General features: G+C 37.0%; 1 protein-coding gene across 2 annotated transcripts in view; it reads left to right on the top strand.

Annotated features, from left to right (window-relative positions):
• The window catches only part of LOC125820984 (uncharacterized), a 443,574-nt gene that overhangs the window by 129,421 nt on the left and 289,822 nt on the right, over positions 1–24,331 (top strand). The gene's annotated exons all lie outside the window — the stretch shown is intronic.

The following is a 24,331-nucleotide window of genomic DNA, read 5'->3' as shown; positions in this document are numbered from 1 at the left end:
TGTGGTGCCTTAGTATGGATGGTGGTATGGGACGTCACCCATACATTGCACGAGGTATAGCATAAGGGTTTCTTGAGGTGAAGGTCCAAGGTAAAGGTTTTCATGTTGATATTGTTTAAAGGTGATATTATGACTTACTTGATGTTATGCTTGTCTTGTATGTCTTTTATACTATTGTTCATGATATTTCAAAAAGGTGGCATAATGCATGGTTTCTAACTAAAATGTCCCTTTTTAAAGCATGTTTTGCATGGTCATCATACTTAGTACTTAATTGTGCTAATTCCATATTTCTCTATTTTCTATAAGTGTAGGTTCCGGCAAGTGATCACTCCTAGCTAGTTTGAAGTGTTGGATTGCTTTCCTCCAAGACTTGGTATGTCCTCATGGATTCGAGGATAAGACTTTTAAGTCCTTTTGTTCATGTAATAGACTTAATAGACTTCTTTTGATTGTAAAGGGCCGTGTCCCTACTTATGTTTTGCGACTGTGTCTAAGATGGCCATGTGAGACTTAGACTTCCGCTGTGTGTTTTTAAAGTTGTTTTAAGAAGTTTAAATGTGTGGATGTAAATAAGTTTTTTTTTTTATTCCGCACTATTTTCATTATTGAATGCAATGAATGACTATGTGGCTCGTATAAGGCCCTTTCGGGGTCGAATACGCCATGTTACGACTAGGGGGTACTCTCGGGTCGTGACATAACCCAAGATTACTGTATTGCTTTCAATAACATGTATTATGAGTGCAGGTTGAAATGAAGTCAAAAGCTGAAAAGGACAACATGGGTGATACAAATACCCATTCAATGATTTGCCGAATTGGTTTGGCGGACATTTTCATGTTCACCTTATTAGACAAGAATTTTTTAAAACGGTACTGTTAACTTTCACGTATAGGTACCTGGTCAGTGATCCACCAAATGGCATTTGGTAAACATCGAATCTACCGAGTTGAACTTCAAGTTGGATATTTATATATGCATCATCAGTGAGATTGAGCTCCTTCGGTGATTTGTTGAACGCGTTCGGCGACGTTAGTCGCAGACCGTTGAGTGCGTCTGACAGTGAAAGGTCAAGGGTCGTTTCTTTTTTAAATATTCATCATTTGATCTTTTTGAAATTTTTCACTTCCGACACTATATTCTTAGTCTAAATACAATATTATAACCTTTTCTGCTTTGATTTGCTTTCTTAGAGTGCGTGCTTGCGTGTGATTCTCAACCCAACTCTTCCTCCCTTTTTTTCGAAGAACCCTTTCCTATTGAGTTTGGTTTTCGAGTTAAAAACTCATGTTTTTACTTGCAAAATGTGCATATTGTTGTGTTACCTATTGATTTTGTTATTTTGATGTGTGAATCATGCTGGTACGCATTAAATTAGTCGATTGAATATTCCCCATGAGTTAAAACTGTTGATTTTGTGCCCAAATTGCAAAAAATTAATTGTGTGGGTTGCTAGTTGAAACTTGATTGATGAATATTATGGGTCTTGTATGAATTTTACTTGGGAGAATTCTAATTAGCCAAGTGTTGTCTAATGGATTGAATTTTTCCAATGAGAGATAGGGTGACGTCTTTCTTAAGGACAAATCATCGATTTAGCAATATTTTGTTGATTTTAGGGGAAGTCTAAGTACCCGGAGGTAAGAATGGGTCTATGGGTAGCATGTTAATATGTTTAGGTGTTGGATGTTGTCGAATTTTTGTGGTTAATTTGAAAATTGGGTGTTGGCTAAATTACCTGTTCGGTGAGTTTGCCTTATCCAACCAAGGTAATTAGGCGAATTACCGAGTAAGTCTCAGGTCGCCTTTTTGCCTAGGTACTATCACTGTTGATGAGCTTGTCTTAGCTCGCCTAACCATCTCAAAAAATCACCAATTTGGAGTTGACACTGTCCAGCATGCCTGGATTTGAACTATTTGACACTGTCACTTTTGGTGAGCTTGTCTAAGCTCGCCGAACCAGCTTGGCAAATCACTGAGTTGGAGTTGACATCGCCATTCATACCAGAGTGGAAATATTTTTTTATCTTGACAACTTCAGTGATCTCATCTGAGCTCGCCTAACCATTCAGTGAGCCTCAAGAAACTCGTTTCAACTGTGCTTCTTTGTGCAAATATTTTCAACCAACCTTTACTCGATGTTTCCTTTGAAATGTTGTGCTTTACAAGAAAATGGCCAAAACTAAAGGTCAAGAGACTAGAAGGGCATCTTTTCTGACTCTGACTTTCTTCCTCCACTTCCACACAAAAATCAAAAGGGGGTGGTCATCAAAGAGCCCTCAAAAGAAAAACAAGTCACTCTGCACACTTCTAAGAGTGTGAGTGAAAAGAAATAGAAGAAAGTTGTTGAGGCTACTAGTAATTGGGAGAGGGCCTTAGTTGATGCACCCACATCTTTATCATTTAACCTTGAAAAGCCAATACTAAAATTCTCTTGGACTGATGATGAGGGTGACAATGCAGCAGATACTACACTAGCACCTAGAGGTGAAGGAGGTTGTATCAAAGAATAGGAGCGCAATTCACTCCATATTGATGTAGGGTCCCAATGAAAATGTTACTTCAAGGGTACTTCAAGTCATCACTCTAAGGACCCTCACCATTTTAAAAGCAATTGAGGAGTGTACTATTTTAACAGAGCATAGATTGTCGACGGATGGGGTCATGAGTGACTTCCCGCCATCTGGGACACTATCAAATTCAACAAGTTTTAGCAGTTCACTAGAGCTCGACCACCATATGTCCTAGAATGGGTTCGGGAATTCTACAATGCCTATGCCAAGGCACTCCCCAAGAAGAGAATATGGGTGGTTTGGAAGCCTTTGAAGGATGTTGAAGTCTGAGGCAATATGGTACAGTGTGGCCGAGCAACGATAAATAATGTTTTGAGAATGGCTGGTCAGAAGACGAATATGTACAAGCTTTGGATGAAGCATAAACTAGATGAGTTGAAGGGGTGGTTGTCACCCTTAATTTCAGACATTACTCCCCCGTGGTTGGTTGACGAGGTGAAGATTGAAAACAAGAATATCAATATTATGGCTCATTTTTTGTTTAGGTTTATCAATAACAACCTCATGCTTCATGGAACGAGTCAATCATCCGGCACCCAAAGAGAGTCTTATTGGGTACAATCATTGATCGGGAAGTGATACACGAGGGCTAAATTATTAAGGAAGAAATGTTCATGCAGGCTATGCAAGAGCAAACTTCTCTTCAATTCCCTGCCTTGATCACTTAATTATGTGAGGCAACTGGATTTCATTCAGAGAGAGGGCAGATATTAGAGTGACCCTCGCCTCATCGAATGATATTTGAAAGATTGAGGCTGATTACTTGAGATATGACGCGTCCAAAAGGAAGCCGCCACCACCTAGCACCACGCCGGTAGTAGATCTTACTACCTTAGTGTCAGACGATGCCATCCCACTCCTACTATGGTGCCCTCATGTATCCTTCACACTTCGTTTGAGCCTTCTAGATCTGCAGCACCTCCCCTACATTCCAGCCTCCATTGACATAGGACTTGATCTATCAGATGGGCAACCTTTCCCATTATATGGATGTTAGGGTGTCTCGCCTTGAAATGGAGGTGCCTAAGATGATTAATGCAGCTATTGAGATTGTCATATTCCCTATGCGGGCTGAGGTTTTGAGCCATCAAGCTAGGTTAGCTTCCTATATGGAGAGGTTAGATAAATCACTTCTAGAGTTGAGGAGCGTGAGAGGAATGAGGGTAGTTCTACTGTGTTGACTGAGTTGAGGAGTGATATAGCTACTTTGAAGGGTATACGTGGACTAGCTAAGGTCCACCAATTTTTCTATGTTGCAGGGTGAGGTACCCTTGCCTGAGATGCCCACAACTTTACCTCTGACTAATTTTAGAGGAGATGGACCTTCTGGGGCAGCTGAGCAACCAGTAGTAGGTGAGTCTGAGCATATAGGAGATGAGGATTATGATGGTTTAGCCACTAAATTGATGAGAATGAGTTTGTGAGGGCTGATGATCAGATGAGTCTAGAGGACTTAGCAGAGCTACATAGATTGGAGAGTTGATTGTTCACGCTACATTGGAGAGATCTTATCACGCCCCGAAGATACCCCATTGACATAACACGGGACCTAGGATCACGAGTGACCCTAAACTAACATTGTGTCTGGCATATCATAAGCATACTAAAAGATAACTGAATAAAACATACTATGCGGAAGCTATAAACAGTATTTACTGAAAGGTGGGGAATACCCAACTAGTCTGAATATATGAAAATGAACTGAGAGTTCAATCACAACTGAAAGAACAAACCCAATCTAAAGCTGAACCAAATACTATGTCTGAAAAAACCTCTAACTGACTAGAGTTCCTGGGACATGCCCCCAGCTAACCCTAGCAAAACTGAAAACATAAACGAAAGATTGAATATAGGAAACATGTTTATTGTCCTCGGAGTATGAGGACTCACCACTGAAGTTGCTGAAATGCAAATCGGGATGCGTGATCTGGATGTTGAGTACCTGAACCTACATCATGAAAGGATGTAGTGCAGAGTATGCATCAGTACTTGGAATGTACTGAGCATGCATGATATAGAATATAGTGAATAAACATAAGTTGAACAACATACATAAACTGAATACAGCATACTGAGCAATAATATAATCTAAACTGAATGTAAATACTAAAACATGCTGAAAACCTAACTGAATGCAATGACCAAGTACTAAATCATGAACAGGACATGTTGACTGATTATTGAAGTATAAACTGAAAACCTAGTCAAATACACTAAAGTCTGAATGTGGGAGCTACTATTAACCGACATAAAACCACGTGAGTAAAACGTGGAGTCTGATGTATATGCCCTATCGAGAGGACCCAATATACCATGACAGGGGTATAAAGGCATGACTGTGTGATCACCAAATATGATTCCCACAAAGGGGACTTACAAACCTATGGGGACACGTAGTTCTGGGACTATATGGGTACGCTGAACCCTAGTCCAACTCGGTGTTAAGCCTAATCCCAACTGAAAATGTGTACAATACAACATAACTGGAAATGTGTACAATACAATACAACATAACTAAAATATGCTAGATAGCTCAATATTCTGACATGCTAACTAAGAATGCATCATTTAAGTACTGATAATGAAATATTCGAAATCTGAGGCATGTATATTTGTTTATCTGACCCTAGTGTAATTCATGAACTAAACAAATCTACACAACTAGGGTTTCGAGTTTAATGCAAGGAACTAAGCAACAATGTTACGAAAACATGATAATCTGATTAAGAACACTATAACAATGACATCACCACAATTTTCTAAAGTTCTAGAAACACTAGGTCTAAACAAGAGATAGAGAATCAAGAATCTGAATGACTTCTAAAGATCTAGTGGAAGAAAGGAATCCACAAGTGAAATCCCACATACCTGGTGACAAGATTCACGGAGAAATATTTTGATTTCGGGGTTGGAACTAAAGAAAACTTATTACGTGTTCTTGAGAGGTTGCTCGACTTTTCCCTCTATTTTGTTGTAAGTTTGATGATTTTTTCATGAAAGAATCGACTAGGGTAAGTCTTGACTAAGTTACTAGGCTTAAACTGACCAAAACTACATAGTTTAGGGGTTAAACGACGTAGTTTATGTGTTAAGCAATGTAGTTTAGGTTTCCAACGCATAGGGGAAAAGACCAAATCGACCTTACTTAAAAACTAACGAAAGCTTTCTATGGACCCTATGGCGGACAGTCAAAGGGACCACGGCCCGTCAACTGGGTCTGCTCTATTGGACAGAGTTTATTGGCTCTGGAAGGGGGCCAACCACGATCCCTACCACGGCCCGTGTGAAGGATCATAGACCGTGAAGGTCACCATGGTTCTTCACTTGGGTTGAGGTCTGCTAGCTTAAGTCCACGACCGCCACCACGGCCCGTCGTCATGACCACGGCCGTGAAGGACTACATGGTATTATGCCTAAGCTTGGTCAGTTTTGCCTAGCTCCTACGAGCCTTCCCACGGCTCGTGAGGTGGTCCACAGCCCTTGAAGGGATCTGTGGTCCATCACTACCCCAAGGGTGTGAACCACGGGCAGGTCAATGGACCGTGGTTCCTTTCACAGTCCATTAACCCAACTGTGGTTCACTATTTTCTCATGTTTTTCTGTTGCAACTTCTAAGTCTGATTTCTGAGGTGTTACAATATCTCCCTCTTAGGAACATTCATCCTCTAATAAAGTCTAAACTAGATGTGTATGGAAGGACGGAGTTGCAATCCCTACCACGAAGTGAAAGAAACAAATTTCTGACTGAATTGGGTTCCAAGAACATGTAATTATGCTGAAAATGCAAAAAACAACTGAAAGAATATGATCCTAAGACTGAATTTACGCAAGAGTAAGCTAAGAGACTAGAGAGGAACTATTACCTCAAGATGAAATGAATTCGGAAGGAAAGAGATGAGGATACTTGGCTTTCAAGGTTGTTTCTACTTCCCAAGTAGCTCCCTCTACAAACTGATTCCTCCACAAAACAATCACTGAAGTGACTTCTTTATTTCTCAACCTACGAACCTGACGATCAAGAATTTCAACAGGCTCCTTTTCATAAGTGAGATTGTCCTTCACAGCCACTCTCTAATGGTACTATCGATGTTGGATCACCAACACACTTCTTCAACAAGGAAATGTGAGAGACTGGATGCACGACTGCTAGTTTTGATGGTAACTCTAACTCATATGCCATATTACCAACCCTTTTCAGGATCTTGTAAGGACCTACATATCTTGGACTGAGCTTCTCTTTCTTGCCAAATCTCATCAGCCCCTTCATAAGTGACACTTTCAGGAAAACCCAATCATCAATTTCAAATTCTAAGTCCCTCATCCTCACATCTGCGTAGGACTTCTGACGACTCTGGGTTGTCTTAAGTCTATCCTTGATGAGTTGAACTTTTTCCATATCTTCATGAACCGAATCTAGCCAAATCAATATTGTTTCACCTACTTCAAACCAACCAACTAGATATCTGAATCTACGCCCATATAATGCATCATAAGGGACCATCTGGATGCTAGAATGGCAACTATTGTTGTAGACGAACTCTATAAGAGAAAGGTGATCATCCCAACTTCCCTTGAAGTCGATCATGCAAGCTCTTAACATATACTCTAAGGTCTGAATGGTACTCTCTCCCTGACCATCCATATGTGGATGAAATGTTGTGCTAAGATTTATTAGGGTACCAAGACCTTTCTGAAACAACTTCCAAAAATGAGAGGTAAACTGAGAACCTCTATCTGAGCTGATAGAAAAAGGAACCCTATGCAACTTGACTATCTCATTATTGTAAAGTTTGGCGTAGTCCTCCACCAAATCTGTAGTCCTGACAGCCAAGAAGTGAGCGGACTTAGTAACTCTGTCTACTATCACCCAAATGGAGTCATGGTGTCTGCGAGTATGCGGTAAACCCGTGAAGAAGTCCATGTTTATCACTTCCCACATCCATGTAGGAATGTTAATCTCCTCAGTCACACCTCCTGGTTTTTTATGTTCTACCAAAATTTGTTATGTCTCTCTTCATGCCATTCCACCAAACGACTTCCCATAGGTCACGGTACATCTTAGTGGCACCTAGATTAATGGAATACCCTAAGCCTCTGTAAGGATCAGTTGCCTCAACTCACCCACATTAGGAACACAAGCGACCCTGGTAACGAAGCACACCATTCCCCCTTGGGAGAAAACCTCTACTTTCTGCTGATGAACTACACCTTTTAACCAAAGCAATATAGGATCACTATCTTGTTTTTCCTTAACCTCCAATACCAATGAAGATTCTGATCTATTCTGAACTATCAGTCCACCCTTTGACATGTCCGTAAGACCAACTCCTAAGCGAGCAAGCCGGTGAACATCTTTTGCTAATTCTTTCCTTTCTTCCTCAACATGTGCTACACTACCCATAGATAATCTGCTAAGAGCATCAGCTACTACATTGGCCTTACCGGGATGATAAAACACATTCATATCATAGTCATTTAGGAATTCAAGTCATCTCCTCTGACGAAGATTCAACTCTTTCTGGGTGAACACATATTGAAGGCTCTTATGATCTATGAATACATCAACATGAACACCATACAAGTATTGTCTCCAAATCTTTAAGGCAAATACTACGGCTGTAAACTCGAGGTCATGAGTCGGGTAGTTCTTCTTATGAACCTTAAGCTATCTAGAAGCATAAGCTATGACCTTACCTTATTGTATCAATACACAACCTAGGCCGACCCTGGATGCATCACAATAGATTACATAACCATCTGAACCGTCTAGTAGAGTCAAGACCGGAGTTGTAGTCAACCTAGTATTTAGTTCCGAGAAACTTTTCTCACACTCATCTAACCACTGAAACTTAACATTTTTCTAAGTCAACTTGGTCAATAGGGAAGCTATGGATGAAAATCCTTCCACAAATCTCCTATAATAACCGGCCAAACCCAAGAATCTTCTGATATCTATTAGAGAGGTGGATCTGGGCCATTGTTTCATTGCCTCTATTTTCTGAGAATCCACTCGGATTCCTTCGCTAGATACCACATGACCAAGGAAAGCGACAGACTGTAACCAAAATTCACATTTGTTGAACTTAGCGAATAACTAGCGATCTTTGAGAGTTTGTTGAACAAATCTTAGATGAGTCGCATGCTCCTTCTCACTCCGAGAATAAATGAGGATATCATCAATAAAGATAATAATGAATAAGTCCAAATACTGCTTGAACACCCTGTTCATTAAGTCCATGAAAGCTGCAGGAGCATTTGTTAGTCCAAAAGACATAACTACAAACTCATAATGAACATATCGTGTTTTGAAAGCTATCTTCGGAATGTCACTATCTCTACACTGAGCTGATGATAGCCGGATCTGAGGTCTATCTTAGAAAAGCAACTAGCACTCTGAAGTTGGTCGAACAAGTCATCAATCCTGGGATGGGATACTTATTCTTGATTGTGACTTTGATCAACTGTCGATAGTCAATGCACATTCTGAGAGAACCATCTTTCTTTTTCACGAACAATACTTAGCACCCTATGGAGAGATATTAGGTCTGATAAAGCCCTTATCTAGAAGGTCTTTCAACTGCTCTTTCAATTCCTTAAGCTCGGCTGGAGTCATTCTGTAAAGAGGAATCTACATAGGCTGGGTATCTGGAAGGAGATCGAAGTCAAATTCCTTTTTGGGAGGAACTCTGGGAAGATCTTCTTGGTGTACTTTTGGAAACTCTTTTACAACTAGGACTGACTCAAGAGTTGGGTTTCAGAGTTTGAATCCTTAACTTGAACAAGATGATAGATATACCCCTTGGAAATCATCTTTCTGGCCTTAAGGTAAGAAATGAATCGACCCATATGCACTGAGCTACTACCCTTCCATTCTAAGATTGACTCGTTTGGAAACTGAAACCAGACGATTCTAGTTCTACAATCGACTTAGGCATAACATGAATGTAACCAATCCAGTCCTAGAATGACATCAAAATCTACCATTTCTAGCTCTACAAGATCTGTTGGGGTGACTTTCTGAGAGATTGTGACAGGGTTGTATACCTGTCTAGATATAACTGGGTCACCGACTGGAGTAGAGACTAAGAAGGGTTCTGAAAGAGTTTCTGGACTGACACCAAAGTTTACTGCTATATGGGGAGTTACAAAAGAAAGAGTAGCCCCTAGATCTAGCAACGCATAAACATCTAAATGAAAGACTCTCAACGTACCAGTGACTACATCAGAAGAATCTTCCTAATCATGGCCAGCCTGAAGAGCATACAACTTGTTCTGGCGTTAACCGCCACCTGTACCAGATGAAGCACCCTGCTGAGTTGGGCGACCTGCTGGTGTTGCTGAAGTTGTAGATTGAGCCCTATTGTTGTTACCTTCTTGCCACTGCCTGGCAGAAGGGAAATCCCTCAACCTAAAGCACCCTTTCTTGCAAGCAAGACACTCACTCGGATGGTTCTTACCACACTTTGGACAAGTTGGGAAAGTCCTGAATTACTCCCTTGAGACTTAGAGCATGATGCCCTACCTTTCTGATCTTGTCGAAACTTGGGGGATGGAGCACTAGATGATGAAGGTGCTGGGGCTGTAGACCTCTGCTAAAATTGTGAGCGATTTTCACCACCCGATTTCTGTTGAGAGTAATCATAGTTGCATGTTCTAACCTTCTTATTGTCCTTAGCCATTTCACTAAGCTTATCTCTCTCAACCTACTGAGCATAAGTCATCAGCTTAGAGATATTCATCTCCTCTAACAACATAGCATTCATGCACTCTATCTTCACTAAGTCAGATAGCCCAAACAGAAACGTATTCATTTGCGCCCTCGAATCAGCAACCATTTGTAGAGCATACCTGGAGAATTGAGTGAACTTCATCCCGTACTCTTGGACTAACATTGTACCTTGCCTCAAATTCATAAATTCATGAGCTTTAGCCTCTCTTAACTCCCTCGGAAAGAACCTATCCAGAAAAGCTCCAGTAAAACACTCCCAAGTCATAGGAGTTGCATCAGTACCCTTGTTTTCTTTCCACCGAGTAAACCAAATGTGAGCCACATCCCTAGGTTGGTAGGATGCCAACTCTACCCTATCATTACTAGTTATTTGCATTACTCCAAAGATCTTCTTAACCTCATCAATGAAATTATGTGGGTCATCACCAACCTGTGACCCTAGAAACTCTGACGGATTCATCTAAATAAAATCTCAAACCCTGGTTGCAGCTGACCCATTATTAATATTTGTTGGAACTGGAGCAGGCTGGTTGTTCTAATTGGCAACACTTTGAGCCAAGAGCTGGATAACATTCTGAAACTCTGCGTTCGAAACCTCATGGTCTAGGACTGGAGGAACAACATTAGCATTGCGTGCATTAGCATTCCTTGCATAAGTTCTATGAGGAGGCATGATCTGAAATGCATAACGACAAATTAGAAAAGAGATCATACCCACGCACGATAAGAATAACAAGAAAGTGAAGTTTTCCTAAAACACTTCCTAGCCTCCCTCTCATTAGATATGGTTCACTTCACACCCATGAAAAGGACTCTACTTAGTGCAGCTTTCAGACATCCTAGGACTCTTAAACCTAAGGCTCTGATACCAGGTTTGTCACGCCCCGAAACTACCCCCTTGACGTAACACGGTACCTAGGATCACGAGTGACCCTAAGCTAACCCTGTGTCTAGCATATCATAAGCATACTAAAAGATAACTGAATAAAACATACTATGCAGAAGCTTAAAAAAATATTAACTGAAAGGTGGGGAATACCCAACTAGTTTGAATATATGAAAATATAATGAGAGTTCAATCACAACTGAAAGATCAAACTCAATCTAAAGTTGAACCTAATACTATGTCTGAAAAAACCTCTAACTGACTAGAGTTACTGGGACATGCCCCAAGCTAACCCTAGCAAAACTGAAAATTAAAATGAAAGACTGAATATAGGAAACATGTCTATTGTCCTAGGAGTATGAGGAATCACCACTAAAGTTGCTGAAATACGGATCGGGAACCAATCTATGCGTAATCTGAATGTTGAGTACCTGAACATACATCATGAAAGGATGTAGCACAGAGTATGCGTCAGTACTTGGAATGTACTGATCATGCAGGATATAGAATATAGCTGAATAAACATAAGCTGAACAAAATACATAAACTGAACAAAGCATACTGAGCAATGATATAATCTAAATTGAATGTAAATACTGAAACATGTTGAAAACCTAACTGAATGACCTAGTACAAAATCATGAATTGGACATGTTGACTGACTACTGAAGTATAAACTGAAATCCTAGTCAAATGCACTAAAGTCTGACTGTAGGAGCTATTATTAACCGACATAAAACAAAGTGAGCTAAACGTGGAGTCCAATGTATACGCCCCATCGAGAGGACCCAATATATCTTGCCTGGGGTATAAAGTCATGACTGGCGTGATCACTAAATATGATGCCCATAGAGGGCACTTACAAACCTACGGGGGCACGTAGTTTTGGGACTATTCGGGTACGCTGAACCCTAGCCCAACTCGATGTTAAGCCTACTACCAACTGGAAATGTGTACAATACAACATAACTGAAATATGCTAACTAGCTCAATATTCTGACATGCTAACTAAGAATGCATCATTTTAAGTACTGATAATGAAACATTTGAAATCTGAGGCATGTATATTTGTTTATCTGACCTAGCTAGTGTAATTCATGAACTAAACGAATCTACACAACTAGGGTTCTGAGTTTAATGCAAGGAACTAAGCAACAAAGTTACGAAAACATGATAATCTGATTATGAACATTATAACACCTAAATCACCACAACTTTCTAAAGTTCTAGAAACCCTAGGTCTAAACAAGAGATAGAGAATCAAGAATCTGACTAAATTCTAGGGACCTAGTGGAAGAAAGGAATCCACTAGTGAAATCCCACATCCTTGGTGACGAGATTCATGGAGAAATCTTTCGATTTCGGGGCTGAAACTAAAGAAAACTTATTGCGTGTTCTTGAGAGGCTGCTCAACTTTTCCCTCTATTTTACTCTAAGTTTGATGATTTTTTCATGAAAGAACTGACTAGGGTAAGTCTTGACTAAGTTACTAGGCTTAAACTGACCAAAACTACGTAGTTTAGGGGTTAAAAGACGTAGTTTAGGTGTCCAACGCATAGGGGAAAAGACCAAAATGACCTTACTTAAAACTGACGGAGGCCTTCTACGGACCCTATGACGGACCGCTAAAGGGACCACTACCTGTCCAGTAGGTCGTGGTCTATTGTCCAGTGTCTATTGATTCTGGGAGGGGGCCAACCATGAGCCCTGCCACAGCCCGTGTGAAGGACCACAAATCGTGAAGGTCACCGTGGTTCTTCACTTGGGTTGGGGTCTGTTGGCTCAGGTCCATGGCCCGTCGTTAAGTCCACAGCCCGTGAAGGACTCCGTGGTCTGACGCCTGATCCTAGTGAGTTATGCATGTTTCCCACGAGCCTTCCCATGGCTCGTGAGGTAGTCCACGTCCCGTGAAGGACTCTGTGGTCTGACGCCTGATCCTAGTGAGTTCTGCATGTTTCCCACAAGCCTACCCATGGCTCGTGAGGTAGTCCACGTCCCGTGAAGGGCTTTGTGGTCCACCACTGTTGGGAAGGTGTGAACCACGGGCAGGTTGACGAACCGTGGTTCCTTTCACGGTCTGTGTACCCTGTCGTGGTTCACTATTTTCTGGTGTTTTTCTGCTGCAACTTCTAAGTCTGATTTTCGAGGTGTTAGAGATCTCGTCTGGAGATCTCCGAGATTGGCACTAGAGGGATCTGTACTTTAGATTTCACTATTCCTCCTCTTGATGTTGTAGACACTAATGCCCTGGTTGATGCTATACTCTTGCATCATCCTTTAGATGTGTCGAGTACTGATGTCTGAGGTGATGCTGCCCCTACTGAGCCACAGGGCCGGAGTTTTTCACAGTCATAACCTGACATAAGAACTTTTAACCCATCTCATTCCAGTACATTTATTTTAGCATTGAGGACACTACTAGTTTATTTTTGGTGGGGTAAGGGAATCTATGTCTATATTCCCCTTTTAATTGTATTTTGATACTTTAGAATTTTGGTTTTATGACATTTGGTTGGTTTTGATTTCATTTTTGTCTCTCTATTAATTGCCCTGTGATTTTTGGAGTAGTGAAATGATTGATGTTGCTTCTGTATTCATTGTTGATATTCAAGGATCAATTTTGTCTAATATTGATGTCATGGATAAAGCTCTTGATGAAAAATGTGTTTTGTGTTGGTATTGCAAGAGGAAGTCGACGTTTCTTTACTTTTGAATGATCTTTTAATCTTGTGTTGACTAGCTACGTATTTATGTGATCCTTGCAATGAACATTGCACGCAAGCTTCTTAATTTTGTAGAGTTGTGTAAAACGATTATGTTTGAAGTGTCCTGTGTGGTGAGATCCTACTTAAAAATATGCTTGTGGATTCGTAGATTTTGCCTTGTTAGTCTAATTATTTATCTTTGGTGAATGCAAGAGATGGCTGGGCATAAATTTTGAGAGGAAAGCCAAATCTTCATATCTTTTGTGACTACGTTGTGAGAGTGTGGAATCATCTTGACATCATTTGAGCCTATACCATTTGTTGGCAGCCTTATTGAAGCCCGTTGAACCAAATATGACCCTAACTTCTCACCCTTAAATCCTTTTCCAAGCATTGGTTTGTTTGAATAGCCAACTTAGGCCAAAAATCTAAGTTGGGTTATGGAAAGGAAGGAGGAAAGAAAGCCAAGTGAAAAAAGAAGAAAGAAAAATGAGACTCAACCTTGATGTTTGTAGGAAAAAAAAGAACCTCTCCTTATAAAAAAAATTGATTAGCAAAAGCATGAAAATGGATTGAAAAAATATCTTGATAAAATAAAAAGGGTTTTGAATGAGTCGAATGAAGAATTGAGGATTGAGTCTCCATATAAAAAGAACTTGAGAAGAGGTAAAGATGAGTACAACAATGATTTGAAAAAGTAAAGTCACTAAGCCAAATTGACCATACATTTGCCCTTAGCCCTATTACAAGCCTTAAAGAACCTTGAAATCTTGCTAAAATCGGGTTGTGTGATGATTGGAAAATATGGGTAAATCTATGGGATGAAGCTTTCATGTATTTCTCTTTCAAAGAATGAGAGTTGCAGTGATTCCTAACTTCTTTGTTTATGTGCTTTGTGAGAGCATGGAATCGTTTTTGTTGTGAGGGTATTTGAATGCTTTTGTTGAAGCATGATTTTGCATTATAAGGGAGCATTAGTGAGCTAGAGCTTGAATTGATACCAGCTATTCATTATTTGAAGCTTTTTGGGCATGATTGAGATATTGCATATACTTGTTAGTAGTCTTTTGATGACACTTGCATCTTAACTAACACTAAGACTATTATAGACATCATTATTGAACTTGATTGTGTTCTTAATTTACTTGAGGACAAGCAAAAGTTTAAGTTGAGGATGTTGATGAGTCTGATATTTTGACTCATTTGAGGCATTTGTAGATCAACAAATAGTGCCTTCAATGCCTATTTATGTCCTTATCCAATGATATTTTGATGTTTTGCAACTATGAAGGTTAAAGGACTAGGAAAGGATGAATATATAATAAAGAGGCCAAAAATATTGAAAAGAATGAAAACTCCCAATTGAGGACCGCCTAATACAATGGGCGGATCACCCAAAGTGACTGAACCTCGCGTAAGGTGACACTGTTCACTTATGATAATATTGAAGGCAGGTCGGCAAAGTAAGGAACAAACGACAATTCACCGAAACAGTTGAGCAAAGTAAATGTCCATTGCATAAAGTGATAAGAGACTGGAAAAAATTAAAGGCTAAAATAGGTGAAAAAGGTGATCATTGGTGATTCACCGATGTGAAAGGTTAACTCAATCGAGTTCACCAACTGAGGTCAAAACACCTAAAACCAAGAAAGAGCGAGCTGAGAAATAGAATGGTGATTTGCTGATCAAGTAAGCGAGCACGACTAATGTCACCAGTCATGTCATGTATGAAATTTCGAATTAATATTTGGGAAAATTATAAATGACCCAAATGAGAGAGAAAATGTAGCTTTTTGATATTGAGAGAAAAAACTTTTAAATATTAGCTTAGAAACTTTACTCTCTAGAGTTTTGGGGTTTGAATAATCTTATAATTGGCAATTGAAGGTTTAATTCAAAGTGGATGTTGAAGATTATTGCTAATTATCAACAGTTTGACGCCTGAAAACATAATTGGTATAATTTATTTTCCTTTTATGATATTTGGCAAAAACCCAATTCTAGAGGTGTGATTATGAAGTTGAGTGTTTATTTAATTTAGTAAGTCTAGTGTCTTGCCATATTTTTCTTCTATTTATACATGTATTTGAGTTATTTAACACGGGGTCAATTTATGGGTTAATATTAAAAACTTAGTCATAGCTTAGATCTTAGATAGATGTTCGAAAGAGATTAATTGAAGTGGTTAAATAGCTTAATACTTGCAAATTGGGTTTAATTGTTGTAGTTGGCTTGAAAGAGAAGTTGTAGTTTCGATTCTAATTGTCAAATCTGCTCGAAAGAGAAATTTTAGTAAGATATTGGGTTGATTTGTATTTTACATGGATGAGACCTAAAGGAGATTCTATGAGATTATGCATTGAGATCGAAAGAAGATTTGTGTCGTTGACAATTACTGGTTTATCCATGTTTGTCTAGCATTATTGAGTAAATATGCATACCCCTTGTTGACGTTGATACCAACTTCCACCCCCTAGATAGTCTTTTACTTGCTTAAATCTTGTTTTTAGTTTAATTGTGATAATTGATTTCAAAATCCTTTTCTTAAATTTGGTGGAATCATCCATCCACTTGTCCTAATCATTACAATTAATTGGTTTGCATTTTTAATTTCCTCATTGAATTCTTACTTTTAGATCCCTTCCCATGGAATTCGACCCTGACCCTATTGTTGGATATTTATCTTGCTGGCAATTTTTACTCATTTAATTGTTTTTGTGAGTAATTTGAGTATTATCAAAATTGGTGGTGCTGCTAGGGAGTGGTAGCTAAGAATTCAATTTGTGAAGTTAATTTTTAAACTTATTTGTTTGTAGTAGTACACATTTTTGTTTGGTGTTGTTGTTGTGTCCCATTTGCAGGTGAAAATATGAGTATAAATGGAAGTGATGATTCTAGCAATTATAGGCAAAACAATAAGATTGGAGATATGGACAACATGGATGTTAATGTCGTCGAGAGTACATGAGCAATCCGGTTACCTCCTATTACTAGAAGAGCTATGTTTTATGTAACCCAAACGATGTTGCAATTGCTCAAAATGCGAGGGATATTCAGAGGTCTTACTCATGAAGACCCCAATGAACATCTTAGAAACTTTGTGGATGCTTGTGGACCTTTCACCTTCAAGAATATTTCTCAAGAATCCATTTGTTTGAGGTTGTTTTCCTTTTTCTTAACTGGATAAGCAACCAAGTGGTTGACTGAACTACCACAAAATTCAATTGCTTCGTGGGAGGAACTAACAGAGGTGTTCCTTGAAATATTTTCCCCTGTTTTAAAGACGGTGAAACTTAGAGATAGCATCCAAAATTTCAAAAGAGAGGATGGTGAGCCTATCCATGAAACTTGATTGCGATTTCAAAAGTTATTGTTGCAATGCCTAACATGGTGTTTCGGACAACTTGTTGTTGCAATATTTCTATCGTAGCCTTGATACATTGAACAAAGAGTTAGTTGATCAATTCATTTAAGGATGGTTAATGCGACATCCATTTGATGTGGTAACAATGTTGCTTGGTGACATGACCAAGATAAACCGAGCATGGCATACTAAGGAGGACCAAGTGTCTTCTCTACAGTTGTGTATGGGCAAGGAACAAATGGAAAAGAACCAAGAGCGTGATGAGAGCATGGTCAAGATGATGAGCTAACTTGATTTGTTATCTAAACATATCATGGGGTGGATTCAAATCAGTTATTCTACATTATTGAAGATTTGCATCAAATATAAATATAAGGCATTACTTATGTATATTGATTTCGTTATTACAACGAATTACATGCATATCGATCACTTAATTTATTGAAATTTACTTTATGAATGCAAGAAGTTTCTCTATCAATGAGGATCCCTCAAATTAAGCATAATGTTATGGAGAAAAATAGAGTATCGACCTACTAATAAGGTATGACAATGAGGAATTTCATCAAAATATTTTTTGGAGACAATTATTATGAAAATTGAACAACAAGTTACTCTGTTAAAATAATTATGAACCCTTAAAGTTTATTTTCATTCTACATTATCGAAGATTTGTATCAAATTTAAATACCAGGTCATTGCTTAGTATACTAACGTTATTGCAACGAATTACATATATGAATATCACTTAATTTATAACAATTTAATTTATAAATGCAAGAAGTTTCTCTATCAACGAGGAACCCTCAAATTAAGCGTTATTTTATGGGGAAAAAATAGAGTAGTCGATCTCCTAATACGAATTTACAATGAGAAATTCTGTCAAAATGTTTTTCTTGGAGACAAGTAATATGAAAATTGAACCACAAGTTTCTCTATTAAAATAACTACGAACTATGTTATATATGTAAAACTTATTGTCATTCTACATTACCAAAGATTTGTATGAAATTTAAATACCAGGTCATTACTTATGTATACTAATTTCGTTAGTGAAAGAAATTACATATACGATGATCACTTAATTTATTACAATTTAATTCATGATTGCTGAAAGTTTCTCTATGGACGAGGAAACCCCCAAACTAAGGATAATTTTATGGAGAAAACAGAGTGGCCGACCTGCAAATAAGGATTGACAACAAATCTTATAATTTTTTTTTACTACACAGTTTCCCCTTTATTTGCATTAGAAATAATCGAAGCAGCTGCAACTCTTTTTATTGGGTCAATAAGGTCATTATATATAACAAATAAAACTAACGACTCTAATATTTCAGTTAATACTGCTAACCACTATACTAGTCATTCTTTTTGTGCCAATACATAACCTTTACTCAAGAAAATCACGTGTTTTACTAAAAAAAATTATTTAATTATATGAAAACTCAAGCAACGAGAATTTTATCACTTTCGTCTCTACTCAAATTATTAAAAAATTATTTTAAAACTTCTAATATATGGAAAGCACGAACAAATTCATTATATCAAACATAAATTTTCTTAAAATAGAGTTCACTAGTGAGGCCAAAGATTTTGAGTAAATGACAACTGAACACAAGAGATAAACATGTTGGTATTAGTCAGATATTATTTTATTACTATATATGGATGAATAATATTGAGACTTTGGGGAGAAAACGCCATAATAGTCCCTAAACTATTGGAGTAAGTCCAAAATAGTCCTTTAATTATACATTATCAGATATAATTATCAAGTTGGGTCTTTAATTATATACTTACCATTTTTAGTCATTTTAGTCCTTTAAATATTTAAAAACTTATCAGGTTTTATCTCTGTCAATTTTTTTTATACAAATAGCTTAGGTTTACATTTACGAAATTCATACCTCCATGAAATTAAAATTTTAACCTATTTTTTCAGTTGTTTGTCTCTCCTTGCTACTTTTTTTTGTCAAATTACTCTTATGTAAAGAATCTTAACCTCAAAATTTCAAAATAAAATTAATGAGGAAAGAAGATATAAATCTTAATTTTATTCAATTGATGTAAAATAAAGTATATTATTGTTGCTAATGACTTCAATATGCTAGAACTTATTATAAAACAAAAAAAAGTTATTACCCCTTAAGTGTGAGGAGCAATTTTATTTATATTTAATAGAAATAAATTTTTTTTTTGTAATGAGAAAAAAATTAAAAGTTCTTTACTCAAATGTTTTGATTTCAAAATTTGTACTCCGATGACTTTATTGAAGATAATTTGTTTAATTTTTTAGAAGTTGAAATTTAGAATATGGTAGATTTGCAATTTTTTTTAAAATTTTTTAAACTTTGAATTAGATCGAATTTATTATTCTTTGACGTTGAGAAATTTGAGTAATAAGATTAAATCTCTTTTTTTTTGGTATGAAAAATAAAATTTTAAAAAATCACACTAATTATGAACTGTTAACCGCGAAAGAAGGGAACATAACATATTCCACTCATAAGCAACAATAATATGCTTCATTTTATCCTCCATTAAATAAAATAAGGACTTAATCTTTCTTTTATCATTAATTTATGTTAAATCGTTAAGATTAAGGTTCTTTTCATAAGAGTAATTTAAAGAAAAAATAGTGAGGAGAGAGAAATAACTAGAAAAATGAGTTAAGAATTTAATTTCAACAGAAAGATGAGTACTGTTAATATAAACACAAGTTATTTATATATAAAAAATAGACACAGACAAAATCTAATATTTTGAAAACTTAGAGGACTAAAACTTATAAGTGTAGAGTTAAGGAACTAAAAGTTTATAGTTAAAGACTAAATTTGATAATATTTTAAATAATTAAAATACTAAATTCGATAAATATATAATTAAGGACTATTTTCGACATACTGTGATAGTTGAGAACCATTCATGGCTCTCAGACTTTGGGAGTTTGGTTCCTTATATACACTCGGATCCTATCTGTAGTTGAGTTTTCATCGAAATATTGTGATATTCGATTGTGGATTAAGGATTTTTGGTCTGGAATTGATATGAATTGAAATAATTGGAGGGCCGTTCAGGCTCAGGCTCAGGCTCCGGGAGGCGGTGAAGGTAGCGAAACGGCTGCCGGAGCTATGATTCCGGTGATTGGCGGACTCAACTTTTGCCTGATTTGCGTCAAAGGATTGGCAACATGATGTAAGTTTTTTTTTATTTTTGGTTTTGCGACTTGCTCTTTAATTTGTTAAAAGATTTTGGATTTTGGATTTGGAATTTTGAATTTTAGGTTTTATTTCTTTTTTTGTGTTTCTTCGGTTTTCTGAAGAAATCCCACTCCGTTAGAAGTATTGTTTAATCAATCTGATACATGGTTTTTCAGTTTCTTTCTGTTTTTTGGGAACTCAGTTTATCAGGTGAATTTTGGGATCTTTTTGTTACTGGTACTGAGTGAGTTAATTGTAAGTTTATGCCCTAGATATTTCCAATTTTGGTAATCAGTCAAGGGGTAACGTATGCGTACACTCTGATTCCATTCGTGGGATTACACTTGTGGGATTATACTAGATTGTGATCTTATCAAGACTTTGTTCTTGATATGTCGAAATGACAGGTTTTTGCTGGAGCTAATTGGATTATAACTACTAATATTTGTTTAGAGGAAACAAGTTTTAGTCTTTTGTAGCAGGGGCATGATGTCGAGTTATTTTTAATATATTTGAGAAGTATTTATCTAGATTGTGCTCCTATCAAGAGTTTATGGTGACCTTTTTTTGATATGGTTGTATAGAATGGAGACCTTAAAGAGGCATGTTCTGTCTCTGGGCAAGAAAGAGTACAGGAGCTTAAGGAAATTGCAGTGACGTTTGAAGAAAAGATATATTCTACTGCTACAAGTCAGGTATGTAGTCTAAACTTGTTTCTATTTGTTCGAATTGTAAAGCTAGCTCATGAGGGCGGGGGTAATTTCCAAGACCTTATAGGGAAACCGCCCCTCCCTTTTTCATCTGATGTGGGACTCTTGATGCATTTTGTTCTCCTTGAAACCACCCATCCCTTTTTTATCCGATGTGGGATTCTTCAACATGAATAATGCAATTTGTTCTCCACTTCATTGATGTTATTTCTGCTTGTATAAACTTGCATTCGTCTTTCCTGTCATCTAGACGCATTGTATTAGGGATGGCAAGCAGAGCAGTACGGTGCGCTTGTATGCCAAACCTGCAAAGATTTCAATCCCCCACCCATATCATTATGTTTATGTAGAATTTCACCCTTTTAAACGAACACATTAGTCACTATTTTAGCATTTTTATTAAGACATTGCTGTCATTAAAAAAATATAAACTTGGATGCACTTATATTTGCTTTCATCAATGTTCTTATAATATGGAAATGGAAGAGTGTGATACTATATATCAGTTCATCTTAAGGATGAGATCAGTAAATTTTATTAATTGATAATTTATTTATGTAAAATACCTATTACGTGATGATAAGACCAAAAAAACAGGGTTAATTTTGCATATTGACAGATTTTTCTCACACGTTAATATTATAGTATCATATTAATTATAATTCCCCAAGAGTACTCACTATATATTTGTCAACACAAAATGGAAATAGTTAAGTTATATGGAATTAAATTAAATAATTTCATATTTGAGTAACCAACATAGATTCACAGAGTCTACTTTTTACACTAATTTTTGGAACTGACCACCACATAAAAATAATTAGATCTAATTTTAATGTCTTTGCTCACCCAAGGAACCGCCATAAGGTAGGTTTAAGGTCTGCATATACTCTATCCTCCCCAGATTCAGTATGTTGTTGTTTGCGTGCCTAAGGAAGTTTAGTATTAAGAACTTAATTTATTTATTTTCTTGTTTAAACTGCTGTTTTGAGATGTTTTACTTCATCTGAAGGTCTGCGATTCTGCGTACACTATACCCTGCATACTGATTGCCAACACTATGTTGCATGTATTTTAACTTGTATTTATCTAATATTGCAGCAAGATTATTTTCAAAAGATATCTTCAAAGATGTTGATCGTGGAGACAAGAAGATCTCAAAATCTTATTCAGCCAAATCCTGCAAGTAGTCGTCAGAATGCCCTTGGTCGAGGTGAACAATGAAATCTCATGTGCTGTATTTCTAATAGGGAAATCTTTTCTGACAGGACGTTTTGTATAAACCTAGTTACTTTGTTCTGCTGTTGAAAAGTTTGCTCTCTGTAGCTACTAAGTGTACCGGAAATTTTAGATGCTTGAACCATTGTGCTGATCTTTGAGTGATCTAAAATAATTTAGGTGCCTACCCCTAGTAAGTATTGTTTGTGCTCTAGATCAGAGTCCTGGCCCTGCTCTTTCTCTACATTCTGACTATTCTTTTCTTATTAGCTAAACCAAAATAAGGGACAGAAGACAAGCTTTTGATTTATCGTACAACATACTGTTGTTTATTTGTCTAATAAGTAACTTAGTCAAAGTTCTCTTTTGTATTTTCGAATCAGTTTTCACAATGCAATGACTTCTGTTTCTTGTATCTTAAACTACAAAATACGTGTTTACTTTTGATGCTTCTTTGTATTTTCTTCTAATGTTATTATTGTTAGAATAGGAATATGTTTATACAATCCTAGAATAGGAATTAGTTATTGAAATAGGAATAGTTAATATATCTTGTATTGTAGTGTATATAAATAGTGTTTCGATGTAATAATGTTGATACATAATTCAATAATATTCTTCTCCTATATTTCTCACATAATTCAAGCACATTGAGATTGATTGACATTATGCATCAAATCTAGTATTTCATGAGAAGACAAGAACATTGATATTGGTGAAGTCGAATGATCAACTTGCAGATATCTCACCAACCCCTCATCGGTCCTCGTGTTGATTACATTTGTAACTAGCTAGGTACATGACTTGTATGCACTAGCTTGAGGGGAAGTGTTAGAATAAGAATAGGTTTATACAATCCTTTTTAAAATAAGAATAGGAATAGTAATAGAAATAGGAATAGTAAATAGTATCCTACTTGGTAAAGGATTGTATTGTAGTGTCTATAAATAGAGTCTCTATGTAATAATGTAGATACATAATTCAATAATATTTTTCTCCTATATTTCTCACAATTATGTTTGCTAGTTATTTGATAGCATCTTGACTGGTTTCTTTTTGATTCATTTCTGTAGGATCGCACAACATGCAATCCCAAGTCAACAGCCAAGCACAGCAACTTCCTGTACCTACGGTGGCCAATCAAACTCAAACACGACAACCACTGTTGCAGCAAAACCTTCAGAACAACATGGCATCAACTGGGCTGCAAAATTCTGCTAGCTTGGCTCCTGCACTTCCTTCTGTGAGTAATTTGACGCAGGGTACCATGCCAAATGTCTTGGGCCAGAATTCAAATTTGCAAATTATGCTAAATGTTGGTCAAAACTCAGTAGGAAATGCCATTGGTCAAAACTCAGTAGTAATTAGGTTTTGTGTATACCTATTACTTTGTTCTGCTGTTGAAAAGTTTGCTCTCTGTAGCTACTAAGTGTACATGAAATTTTAGCTGCTTGAACCATTGTGCTAATCTTTGAGTGATCTAAAATAATTTAGGTGACTACCCCTAATAAGTATTGTTTGTGCTCTAGGTCAGAGTCCTAGCCCTGCTCTTTCTCTACATTCTGACGATTGTTTTCTTTTTAGCTATCCAAAATAAAGGACAGAAGAAAAGCTTATGATCACAGTACTTCATACTGTTGTTTATTTGTGTAATAAGTAACTAATTAGTCAAAGTTATCTTTTGTTTTGAGATAATAAATTTCTTTTTTTTGAGATAATAGTCAAAGTTATCTTTTGTTGAGGAGGAAGTCTCAAAATAGTCTATTATCTTTGGACTAGGCTCAAATGATCCTATTTCTTTTGTATGGAGCACTAATAGTTCCTCTTCTTTGATAAAGGGGTGAACTTTTAGTTCTAATTTTAAAACCGTTTATCTTTTAACAGAGACAAAACCTACCTACCTGCTGTGGATGAAAGCAAGAATGTTGCAAATGTGCCTG

The sequence above is a fragment of the Solanum verrucosum genome, unplaced genomic scaffold, assembly GCF_900185275.1.
Source record: "Solanum verrucosum unplaced genomic scaffold, falcon-dt-bn FXZP01000232.1, whole genome shotgun sequence".
NCBI lineage: Eukaryota > Viridiplantae > Streptophyta > Magnoliopsida > Solanales > Solanaceae > Solanum > Solanum verrucosum.
This window is presented reverse-complemented; position numbering and strand designations above follow the sequence as displayed.